This window comes from Adiantum capillus-veneris, chromosome 3 (assembly GCF_014529385.1).
Source record: "Adiantum capillus-veneris isolate H3 chromosome 3, ASM1452938v2, whole genome shotgun sequence".
Classification (NCBI taxonomy): Eukaryota; Viridiplantae; Streptophyta; class Polypodiopsida; order Polypodiales; family Pteridaceae; genus Adiantum; species Adiantum capillus-veneris.
In genome coordinates this window covers 175,122,287-175,134,131 of record NC_140933.1, presented here as the reverse complement: position 1 = coordinate 175,134,131, position 11,845 = coordinate 175,122,287, and the positions used below count along the sequence as shown (strand labels likewise).

Genomic DNA, 11,845 nt, shown 5'->3' with positions numbered 1-11,845 from the left:
CGTGCAACTTGCTTGTAATGTTATATATACATGAATTCTGTTATCATATGATTGACAAAAAGGCTGAGTAATTCTCCATTTACATCCATCGACAAAAAAATACATCGACAAAAGTCGCCCACTTCACAGACTTTATGAAGCTTTTGTTTTACAAAAAAAATATGTTCCTTTGTTCTGGAAAAAGTCAATCCGCCATTTCCAATAAAAATGGCGCACATAGGTGTCCTCAAGTTGTCCGTCTTCACAAATTACAGTCCTCTTTGTATACTCAATTCTGTCCTTAGAGATCAACCAGTGTGCCAGCCAGTTTATGATAGTGGTTGACAAAAAACAGGCATGCACTTCTTTAGACTGCTTTTCTAGCTTGGGAAAAACAAGAAATGACCCCAATGAATTAAACATTAGCTTGTATCCAGAATCATCAAAGATAAATGTGTCAGGTGGTAGGTCAGGAAAATTTTTGAGATTCTTGTGGAACACCGATTTATCTGTCGCGCCCATTTTAAAAGGGGCCCTTGTGCACTGCACCTGACTTACTACTCGATTGAATCTTTTGTGGTGGTCTGGGAACACTGTCGCTAGCGTGCGTTTGAGCTTCTCAAACTTGCAGCAACTCCATATCCACACTTCGAACCATTTGAAACAAAAATTCAGAAAGACATTCTCTACAAATCAGGCTCTTACCCAAACTGGTACTGTGTCCCCTCTCAACAACAATACCGCATTTTCTCTGCCAGTAGGGCAATTCTTCACCATATTTATACAATCAAATTTCTTGAGCAGTAAGCCATTAAGGTCCAAAATGAGAACCCTATGCTAGACGCTCAACGGAGGTGGTTGCCTTGGCCATATCAGTGGGATTCTTTTACACAGTCTATACCATAGAGGAAACACGAGCACTGAAGGAGACAACACCCAATTCCATATTGCACGAATGTCAGTCCTGCCATTTTGCTTGTCAGCCCTGAACCTATCTGCAAGGCGCCATTCGTCAACTAGAAACATATCTGCAGATGCAAAATTACACAAGACTCAAATTTAAATATGCAATTAGGACATATCTACAGAAGATAAAAAGTGTGAGTGTGGGGTGGAAAGTGGGGGCTGGCTCAGGTTGCCAGTCAAGGATGGGTGGTCTCGATTAGTCGAGAAACTCTCTACTCCCTCTTATTAAGAGAAGTGAAATTAGAAACTCATTGTGCCAAGAGTCGAGATGTCCCAAACATACGTGTCCCTAAAAGCTATGGACCGGATTAGTTGAGTTACTTTAAACTAAGTCTCGTATCATATTTATGGTTTATGGATGGCGGCCGTGCCTCTTAAACGTAAGGAAAAAGGTGTTGTTTATGGATTCTAAATATGTCAATGGGATTTCATCTTTATGTTAGAAAACAGCTTTCATTAGAATCCTTGATTTATCGACTTGGCCTATGGCGTATGACCCTTATAACCACAAACATTATGGATAGAGGATTTCCTCTCTTCTATTGCTCGTATCTTTACTTTGTGAAAATAGAGTAGGGTGTTGTCAATGGAAAAGGAGAATAAAGGAAGGCCATCTATCAAGTCGCCCCAATCTTCTCGGGATTGGGGACCTCACATTCTTCCAAAAAAAAAAATGGTGCAAGCTAGCGCTCTATCTCTGCTAGCCTCTCAGCGAGTCACAGGAGGTGATTGCGACATTCAATATTGATGCTCTTCTGTCATTCTATGAGCAGGCTTGTAGTTAGGGACTGATGTACCACCCATTCTCTCTCTCTTAATTAATGGTGCAAGGTGACTCTTTGTCTCCTCCAACCTCTCAGCCACAACTGCCATTGACTCTCTAGATAGTAGCAAGCTGGGTCCAATATCTTCGATGCAGCCACAGTCAAAAACAATCTCTCTCTCTCTCTCTTCTCCTGGGATAGTTTTCCACGACGTTAAAAATTCTCTTGTTCTTCTTCTCATTGTCTGTGTGTTTGTGTGTGTTACAAACCTTATGAATCTCCCTCATACTAGAGCCCTCATGTTATGAATGCACATCAAAAATTTGGTGGGGAGCCACTTATTGGGTACTTTTTCTTGATAATATAGCTTGCTTAGAGGAGCACACTTGCCGCTTGCCCTGCTTGGAGCGCATAGCACATGCATGCCTATGCCAAAGAATATAGCAATCTTGTGCATTGGAGATATCGGATGGCTTGATCCATTGCTAGAAAAGACTGCATCAGGTCATACTCTATGATCTCTTTTGACAACCAATGAAAGAAGGGAATTTTTAATGTCCCGGGAACAATCCCAAGAGAACTCAAACGGATGGGTCTTGAGCTTAAGACCTATCTTATCTTATATCTATATTAAGATGACAGAGTCTGCTGCCAGGTGGCAGCAAATCCGTGCAAAAGCTTCTTATATGCTGCAGCCAATATACCAGGCCACGTCTTCGCTTCGCCCTTGGCTGCACTGCACCAGGCCACCTCCGCCAGGCCACGTCATCTGGCTTACGTCCAGCACTGCGACTTGACTGCGCGCTCTCCTCCTCCTCGAGTTGCGGCCTCTCTCTCTCTCTCTCTCTCTCTCTCTCTCTCTAAGCCATGCGACTCCATGTCCAGCACTGCGCCAGCCCCATGCGACTCTCGAGACATTGCTTGCGGGCTGTGGGACAGTATAATCGGGCTGCGGGCAGTAGGTCGGGATGCAATATGGTGCAGCTATAAAAAGCCACACCTCATTTGAGGTTTCTTTCCAGTGCAATGCAAAGCGAAGCGACGGCAAACGAAACGGTGTGCGTGTGTGCGGGGAGAGAGAGAGTCCGCGTGGAGAAGGGGATTCAGGGAGTCCACGTGGAGGATGGAGCTCTCTTGGTAGATGGGAGGTGCGAGGCGGCCTGAAGGTGAAAAGACAATGAGCCTAATCCGTGTGGGAGGCGAAAAGGCGGGAGAGAGCAAGAGAGAGAGAGAGAGAGAGAGAGAGAGTCCATCATTAGGAGATGAGGAGTCAGCTTTTATATATATGAGGGGACCGGCATGAAGCTGCAGAGCTGCCAACTCTTGGATTTTGGATTGGCTTGCATGAGCATGAAGCTGCAGAGCTGTCAACTCTTGGATTTTGGATTGGCCTGCAGAGCATTTGATGCCAAGAAGAATGAAGAGCCAGTAGCTGCCATTTGCCAGCTTTCGAAGCCCGGCTCATCCCTCTCTCTCTCTCTCTCTCTCTCTCCATTCTTTTACGGTGTTTCATGTGTTTACAGAGAGACGGAAGAGCTTCTATGAGCAGAATTTTTGTCATTAGCAATTACCCTACATATAAAAGATGCACACAATGGAAGGTGGCCACTGTCCACTACCTCTACAGGAAGGTGGGCTTATTTGCAGAGACAAATCATGATCCAAAGTCTTTCGAATGGCCGCTCCTGTCAGCTCAGGATCAGCACTGGAGCCGATGTCTTTAGGCGGCAAAACCTGTGCGATGGTCGCAGTACCCATCTATGTTTGTGTTGGTGACTGCATGGAGCCTTCAGCTGCAAACACTAGGTTATAAGATACAGGCTCAGAGGGAGTTTTACGTAGCTATAAGCTTCTATATGAGGGGCACTTCCACTTCTCTCCATGTTCTTTTTTTTTTTAAATTCACTTCATGAAAGCTTATTTCAAATTTGCATGTGAGTATGCAGCTGCAGCATGAGCTCTATGTAAAAGCCATCTTAATTTATTCTCTCTCTCTCTCTCTCTCTCTCTCTCTCTCTCTCTCTCTCTCTCTCCGGCGGCAGCAAGAGCTACGAGTTTCCCATGGGAAGTAGAGATGTTTGTAGATGCGCAGGAGGATGCGAACCACAACTTAGAACTGGAGCCTCATCATCTATCTCTCGGCATTCTTTTACAGCACTGCATGCGAGTCCTCCAAACCAGAATTGTCAATTCTCACGGAACGCTAATTCACCAATTAAGTCACTCTTGTGTGCCATTCATGGCCAAGAATATTGTGACTCCAAACTCCTGTGTGTGTGTGTGTGTGTGTGTGTGAGAGAGAGAGAGAGAGAGAGAGAGAGAGAGATGAAATGATATATTGACGTCTTCAAAAGGTTAAAATGACCTAAGAGACCAATCCATTGCAAACTGGTGAATCTTATACCATGTTTGAGTAAGAGATGCTAAAATGAATATAGTAGTGCTACTAGCTAAAACTGTGTGGGGTATGTGTGATCCTTGATAAAATGGGTGCCCAACACGAGTGGCTGATATAATGGGTCAGGAATCTATCCTCATTTGTACTCTTGATGTTGAGATAGCAAAATGAAGGTGAAGACTGCACAGGCCTCGATCACCGGGGCGCTCTCTCTCTCTCTGGTGTAGCTATTGGCCCAGCTCCAGAGCGTTCTCTCTCTCTCTCTCTCTCTCTCTCTCTCTCTCTCTCTCTCTCTCTCTCTCTCTCTGTCCGAGGACCGAAGCGCTCTCTCCTCCCTTATCGCCTCTCTCTCTCTCTTCTCTCTCTCTCTCTCTCTCTCTCTCTCTCTCTCCTCTACTGTACTCCTTGCCTCCAGTTCGCTCTCTCTTCGCCCTTAATCCCAGCCTCTCTCCTCTCGCTCTCCTCTCTCTCTCTCTCTCCTCTCTCTCCTTTGGCCGGGACCGAAGCGCTCCTCTCTCCCTTATCGGCCCAGCTCTCTCTCTCTCTCTCTCTCTCTCTCTCTACTGTACTCCTTGCTCCAGTTCGCTCTCTCTCTTTCTCTTACAAGGACTTAAAAGTTGAGTGCTCTCTCTCTTTCTCTCTCTCTCTCTCTCTCCACAGAATGTTGCAGCAGTGTAGTATGCACCCTATAGGCTCAATTGAGATGCCCAACATATGAGAGCATACAGGTCCAATATACAACCCTTTTCACGAGACATCCCACACATTAGAGTCGAGACACCAGAGACAATTAGGTTGATTCTTATAAAGATCTCGAGATAAAGATTTAGGCATAAAGAGACTCTCCTTCAGTCACCCACACACCCCAATGGAGGATGGTAGTCACAATTCACGTACCTTTTTCAACAAAGATTCAGTACCACTGATTGCTTTCAAACACGGGTTTCATTATGCTATGCAAAGATTGTTCGAGCCTGAAGATTGTTCAAAAAAGCTTCAAGCTCCCCTCTAAGATTATCAAGCGCTGTGTATTCTCTTCCAGCTCCAGCTTCGCCTCCACGAGCTTCATCTGCACTCTCTCTTCACGCCAAAAATCTCTGCCATCTGCAGCATTTTGCGCTCCTCCTCAACTTCCTCTCTCACCTTAGCAGACTCCCGCTTCATTTCCTCCACTCGAGCTTTATCCTTCCCAATCTCTCGCAAAGTAAGCTGCAGCCTGCAGGAGAACGCCAAAAAAATACAGTGGGGTTAATGAATGTTAACTCACTCTCTCTCTCTCTCTCTCTCTCTCTCTCTCTCTCTCTCTCTCTCTCTCTCTCTCTCGGATAGTTTCCTACGACGTATAAATCCTTTTCTTCTTCTCTCTCTCTCTCTCTCTCTCTCTCTCTCTCTCTCTCTCTCTCTCTCTCTCTCTCTCTCTCTCCCCATCTTGGCGCAAAGTAAGATGTAGGAGGAGGCCAAAAAAACGCAAGCCGCCGAAGAGAGAAAGGCCGCCGGAGGCGGCCAGCCATACTAGTTACTGAAGTGACCGATCGAGGCCAGCAGAACTATGAGCATGAGAAACTCATGAGCAATAATTAGTGGGTAAGAAGGTATTCACCCTTCGACACAATCTACAATCCAAGCAGAAACCGACCTTATACTTTTAAAGACCAAATACTTTTATGTTTCTAGAAAACTGAGTGTTTTTATTCATGTTTATTGTCCCACTGATAATTGAGTTTAGGCTTATATGCATGTACCTAAATGGATGGAGCTTTCTATTTACCTAAGTCAAGGTTGAAAAAAGATAGAGAAATCTAAAGATGATAGGCCACGGTTCTAAATTTGGTTTGGACATGTGTTTGGCTTTGTATATGCCCTTCTTGGATCAAGCGGCTGTAGTCCCACTCGTGGTTACTAATTTGTCAAAAGGTTCTAAACCTACGAAAGCGCACAATGGTGCATTGATGTGGTATATTAAAGTAAAAAATTTCAAACAAATTATGGTTGCAAGGTTGGTTGGGTATAAATAGTGAACTCCTCACCAAAAATGAGCAGCATAGGGGTGCTCCATATATATATTTTTCATCCATCGTTGATCCCCTTTGAGGGACGATGGACCCCAAGTGAGACAGTGACGTGGCTATTGGACGTCCAATAAGCTGCTACTGAGGCTGAGAGCCCAACAGCTCTTTCAACTTTTGGGGGGGGATGCGGGCTCTCGCTACTAGCACTAGCAGTGCAGCCTGCTGCTCCTGGGGGCTGGTTATATAGTGTGAGTTTTTGATCTAGCTCACTTCCATGTCCTTTGCTAACTGTGTAAGCTTATGGCCCGACTCGACTCATTCATAGCCGCCCTTCCCTGCTTCATTGCATCTCTGCTTGCTTGTAGCTTGGTATGGTGAGTGTTGCAGTGCCAAGAGATGTCTCTCTCTTTCAGTATTGACGGTGGAGGATGGGCAGGCTATGGGATAGGCGAGTCTCAACACTAAAGCTCAAGCCCAAGCCCAAGCCGTGGGATCGACCACCTGTAAACAGGGCTTGAAATTCAAAAACAAAGTGCACCGTCGGATGTTTGAGTTTAAATTTTTTGGCCGAGTTTGCTTTTTCTTGTTTGTGTTCACCATATAAGGGTGTGTTTTGCATTGGATACCATCAAAAGCTACATGCTCACGTGGTTAGGGCACCAGCCTGTCAATGGGCAAGTCGTGGGTCCGATTCACCTTGAGGATGTTGACCACGGTTTTTTTTTGTCCACCGAACTGCCTCGAAATCCCCTCCCCCCTGGCTTACAACTGTTGATTCCATCTCTCGAGCTTCCTTGATTACCCCGTGAGACTTAGTGTTGTGGATAGGCGAGAGCAAGGGAATGATGGGAGTTACATAAGATTCTAAGAACTTTCACAATTGTTGAATTTATCTTTAACAATTAGGAGACACTTATTAAAATATATAGCAATTTAACACTCCCATATGTCTCCGGCTCAACCAAGTACCTAGATGTGGTTGATGAAAGTGGACCACCATTGAGAGATTGCCCACAATAGGCACAGCTTGAGTAAACGATTTTCTTGAACTCCATTTGTCAGGTCAAACTAAACAACGGAAGTTTATGTTAAAATCTTAGGTATCTACCACATTACCATGATTTCCAAATGTTTTTACACTAAGGTGAAATAAAGTTACGATAGGAATTTTACATATTCAAATGTTTTTACACCAGTTTGTTACCAAAACAAGACACTTAAGTGTCCTTCTTTTACAAATCAATTTAAATGTTGTTTGCATCGGACGGGTGTATTTAAGATAATCCTCGTAATGGATGATGTCATGGTTTAACATGAGCATGACAAGACATTGTAATTTTTTGGGTCGATTAATATAAGTCACTCACAATTGTGAGTTTTGGGGAAAAAAAATCCTCGTAACATGCTTAAATATGTCAATTAGAGGGTCTTTTAAAAATAAAGCCTAAGCAACAATTGTTGGATCACTTCAAATACTCAAAATTGTGTATGAGAAAACTTTGATGTTTTAAATCTGGAGACATAATCATTCAAAACCTCAAATAACTTCAAAATTTTCACACATATCAACTAAACTAGTATGTGACCCGCGCATTGCTGCGGCAAAAAAAAAAAACATGGTCTTTATTCTTATAAAAAACTAACTTTCGCTTGAAAGCACATAACAGTTGCAACTCTCTCTGCCCACCCTCCCCCCACCTCCTTCTCTCTCTCTCTCCTCTCTCTCTCTCTCTCTCTCTCTCTCTTTCACACACACACACACACACACACACACACACACCAACAACAACGGTGAAGCTGGGCTGCATGTAAAGTTGACATGTGTATAGTGCTACATTTTCATAAGGCAGGCTATGTGATCACATGCAACAACCCATTTTTGTAGTCTAATCCACGGACGACGAATGAAGGAGGGGTATGTCGGCCTTGAAAGTTTTAGTTTCTTTGATGAAACTTAGAGTCATACCGTGTTTCCAAAGGCCTGAGAGCTTGGTGTGGGATCTCTCTCTCTCTCTCTCTCTCTTCTCTCTCTCTCTCTCTCCTCTCTCTCTCTCTCTCTCTCTCTCAACAATGGTCCAAACACTCTATTAGATCCACCGTTATTGTATCACTTTGGTCTCATAGGTCATTTTGGCCTTTTAAGATGTTTAATATAACATTTCATTTCATTTTCTCTCTCTCTCTCTCTCTCTCTCCTCTCTTCTCTCTCTCTCTCCTCTCTCTCTCTCTCTCACTCTCCTCTCTCTCTCTCTCCTCTCTCTCTCTCTCTCTCTCTCTCTCTCTATGATCTCGCGGCTCATTAGAGCCAAGGCATCAGTACCACGGGCCATTATCCGAGCAGAGCTAGCGTCCCCCCCAGTTGTGGTGGAGGCGCTCACCAGATCAGTCTCCTTCATAAACCGCACATGGGCACTTCCTAGAGACAGATATGCTCGCATAGCACTTGAATCCTCTCGACAGCTATCCACACAAGGAGATACAACATGCTGGTATGGGGAGATGACATCATGGTTCAGGCACATGGGTTCAGCATAGACAGGCTGCCACCATTCCAGTACTCATTGGATGCACCATCTCTCACTCTTACACAATTAGAGATCACCAAGCTCATCCGCCAAGACCTGACCTGCTAGACACCAGGAGGACATGGATACAACCAGCACAGGAATTGGGCACGAAGATGGCTTTCTACAGAGACCACCTCCTCCAGCTTAGAAAGATGGTTTTGTGGCGAGACCCAGATACATGGATACCCACTTGTCTCATGGGATACGATGTGCTATTGGCCAGTTACGCACATCTTCTCACCAGTTGCGGATTGAGGCTGGGAGATACAACGGAGTACCAGCAGAGGACAGGACATGCCCCTTGTGTAACATGGAACCTGAGACAGAGCTACACTATACATGCCGCTGCCCTGTCTACTACGAGATACGAGGCCGCTTCCATTGCTTGTTTAGAGAGAGTTTTGGACCACTCTCAAGAGTCATGGGATACGAAGATCAGAGATGCCTGGGTTTGTTCTTGCTCGAGCTGCGCAGACACAGAGATAGCCTGATGAATGGCGAGGCTAGCCAGTCTCAAAGACGGATCACAGACTTCTTCAGAGCAGACACGGGACAACCGACCACAAGAGCCACTCCCACAACAGAGCTCCCCCCCGTCTCATACCAGAGGCACACTGATTGACCGAGCGATTGAACTGGGGAAATCCAGGCGCCCGCGACTGCGAAGAACTACACAGCATCGACGAAGGCTACGACAGAAAATTCGGAGCACGCTGGCCAGGCATACACGACGCCCGGTCAGACTACTAACCATGGAGGAAATTGATGAGATTCGCCAACGACCGATGCTAGATCTCTTGTGATTCAGCTATCCCAACAAGCCATCCATTATTCTGCTTAGTTTTGCTTGACTCACATCGACCAACTTAGGACCCCATAGTATATATCTTTGTTTTGTACTGTTGTTAGGTTATTTTGTTACTCTGACTTTGTATCAGATCCACCACTTTGTAACTTTCGGGTCTCATAGGTCATTATGGCCTTTTGAAGACGTTAATATAACATTTCATTTCATTTCATTTCTCTCTCTCTCTCTCTCTCTCTCTCTCTCTCTCTCTCTCTCTCTCTCTCTCTCTCTCTCTCTCTCTCTCTCTCTCTCTCTCTCTCTCTCTCTCTCTCTCTCTCTCTCTCCGTCTCTCCGTATGGTCTCTGATCTCTCTCTCTCTCCCCCTAGCCAAAGAAAATAAGGGCACACTTAAAACTCTTCCAGTTTTTAGGTCATAATTTGAAGTATGGTGGTATTTACTCTAAAATTTGTAGTATTTTGTCGGTTTACTTCACGGTAGATTTGAAATCTAGCCAAGATTTTGCACACAACTACTTGCAACTCTCTCTCTCTCTCTCTCCCCATTCAATAGGAGCTGTGAAAGGTGATGCCCGCAACCATGTCTCCCTCCCTCTCTCCGATCTCTCTCTCTCTCTCTCTCTCTCTCTCTCTCTCTCTCTCTCTCTCTCTCTCTCCCCATTCAATAGGAGCTGTGAAAGGTGATGCCCGCAACCATGTCTCCCTCCCTCTCTCTCTCTCTCTCTCTCTCTCTCTCTCTCTCTCTCTCTCTCTCTCTCTCTCTCTCTCTCTCTCTCTCTCTCTCTCTCTCTCACACACACACACACACACACACACACACACACACGCGTGCACACACAATGATGAAGGTGGACTACATGCAAAGTTGGCATGTGGAACACAATACGTGGGGGTGTATTGTGCTAGGTTGTAGGTCATGTTTATAGTTGAACATTGAGCAAATCCATGAAATTTTCATCAGGCAAGCTACAAGATCACGACACTGTCCTCTTCGTGTTGCCTCTTAGCCTCATCCATATCATCTACATCCTCCTCCTCTTCATAGCTAGGGTTTGAATTTTGCGTGTTTGCACATAGTTGCAAACCGACAAGTTGCGCATACACATGTATTTCCATGCCATCAAAGTGTACAACATGTCCATTGTTGGGATTGGTAAATGGTTCTGCATGGGATTGTTGTGAAGATCACGCCTCGTATTTCTATGGAGCACACCACCATTCTGCATCTCTTCTTGTCCTGCATCAATGTGAGAGTCATGGTTGTTGGAAGCTGCCTAGTTATCCAGGTTTCCACCATTATTGCCAGGTCCATAGCTATAAGCAACAGATCCATTGTTTTGCAGAAAAGGGCTTCCTCCATTGTAAGCAAGGAAGCACCACTAATGATGGTGGTCCCCATCGCAAATGAATGGGAGGCAGTGACGACATTTGGTGCATTGAATGAGTAAAGACCATGTGAGGGTCCCTCGCTGCTCTCAGAGGAGTCAGAGAGATGATAGGCCAGTAATTGAGAATAGCCTTCATCGGTTGAAACAGGCAGAGCCATCGCTGACGTAGAAATGCCCTCTCTCTCTCTCTCTCTCTCTCTCTCTCTCTCTCTCTCTCTCTCTCTCTCTCTCTCTCTCTCTCTCTCTCTCTCTCTCTCTCTCTCTTCAAATTGTTCCTACGGTGTCTCTTCTTTTCCCACTCGCTCAATAATGGCCCATATACTCTATTAGATCTAGCAAGATTGTATCAATTTGGTCTCATAGGCCATTTTGGCCTTTTAAATCCATTTAATTTTACATTTCATTTCAATTATGTGTGTGCGTGTGCGTGCGTGCGTGTGTGTGTGTGTGTGTGTGTGTGTGTGTGTGTGAACAATGGCTCAGACACTTTATTAGATCCACCAACATTGTAACAGTTTGGTCTCATAGCTCATTTTGGCCTTTTAAAGCCGTTTAATTTAACATTTCATTTCATCTCTCTCTCTCTCTCTCTCTCTCTCTCTCTCTCTCTCTCTCTCTCTCTCTCTCTCTCTCTCTCTCTCTCTCTCTCTCTCACACACACACACACACACACACACACACACACACACACACACACAACAACAACAACAACAACAACAATTACAACAATGGCCCAGACACTAATAGATCCACCAACATCATATCAGTTTGGTCTCATAGGTCATTTTGGCTGTTTAAAGATGTTAAATATAACACTTTATTTCATTTCTCTCTCTCTCTCTCTCTCTCTCTCTCTCTCTCTCTCTCTCTCTCTCTCTCTCTCTCTCTCTCTCTCTCTCTCTCTCTCTCTCTCTCTCTCTCTCTCTCTCTCTCTCTCTCTCTAGGAAGGCTAAGCAATCGCGGTGGCAG

General features: G+C 44.9%; 1 pseudogene; it reads right to left on the bottom strand.

The window, feature by feature from the left end:
- Positions 1-5,092: 5,092 nt before the first annotated feature.
- Positions 5,093-11,034, bottom strand: LOC147462224 (uncharacterized; annotated as a pseudogene).
- Between the last annotated feature and the right edge of the window lie 811 nt (positions 11,035-11,845).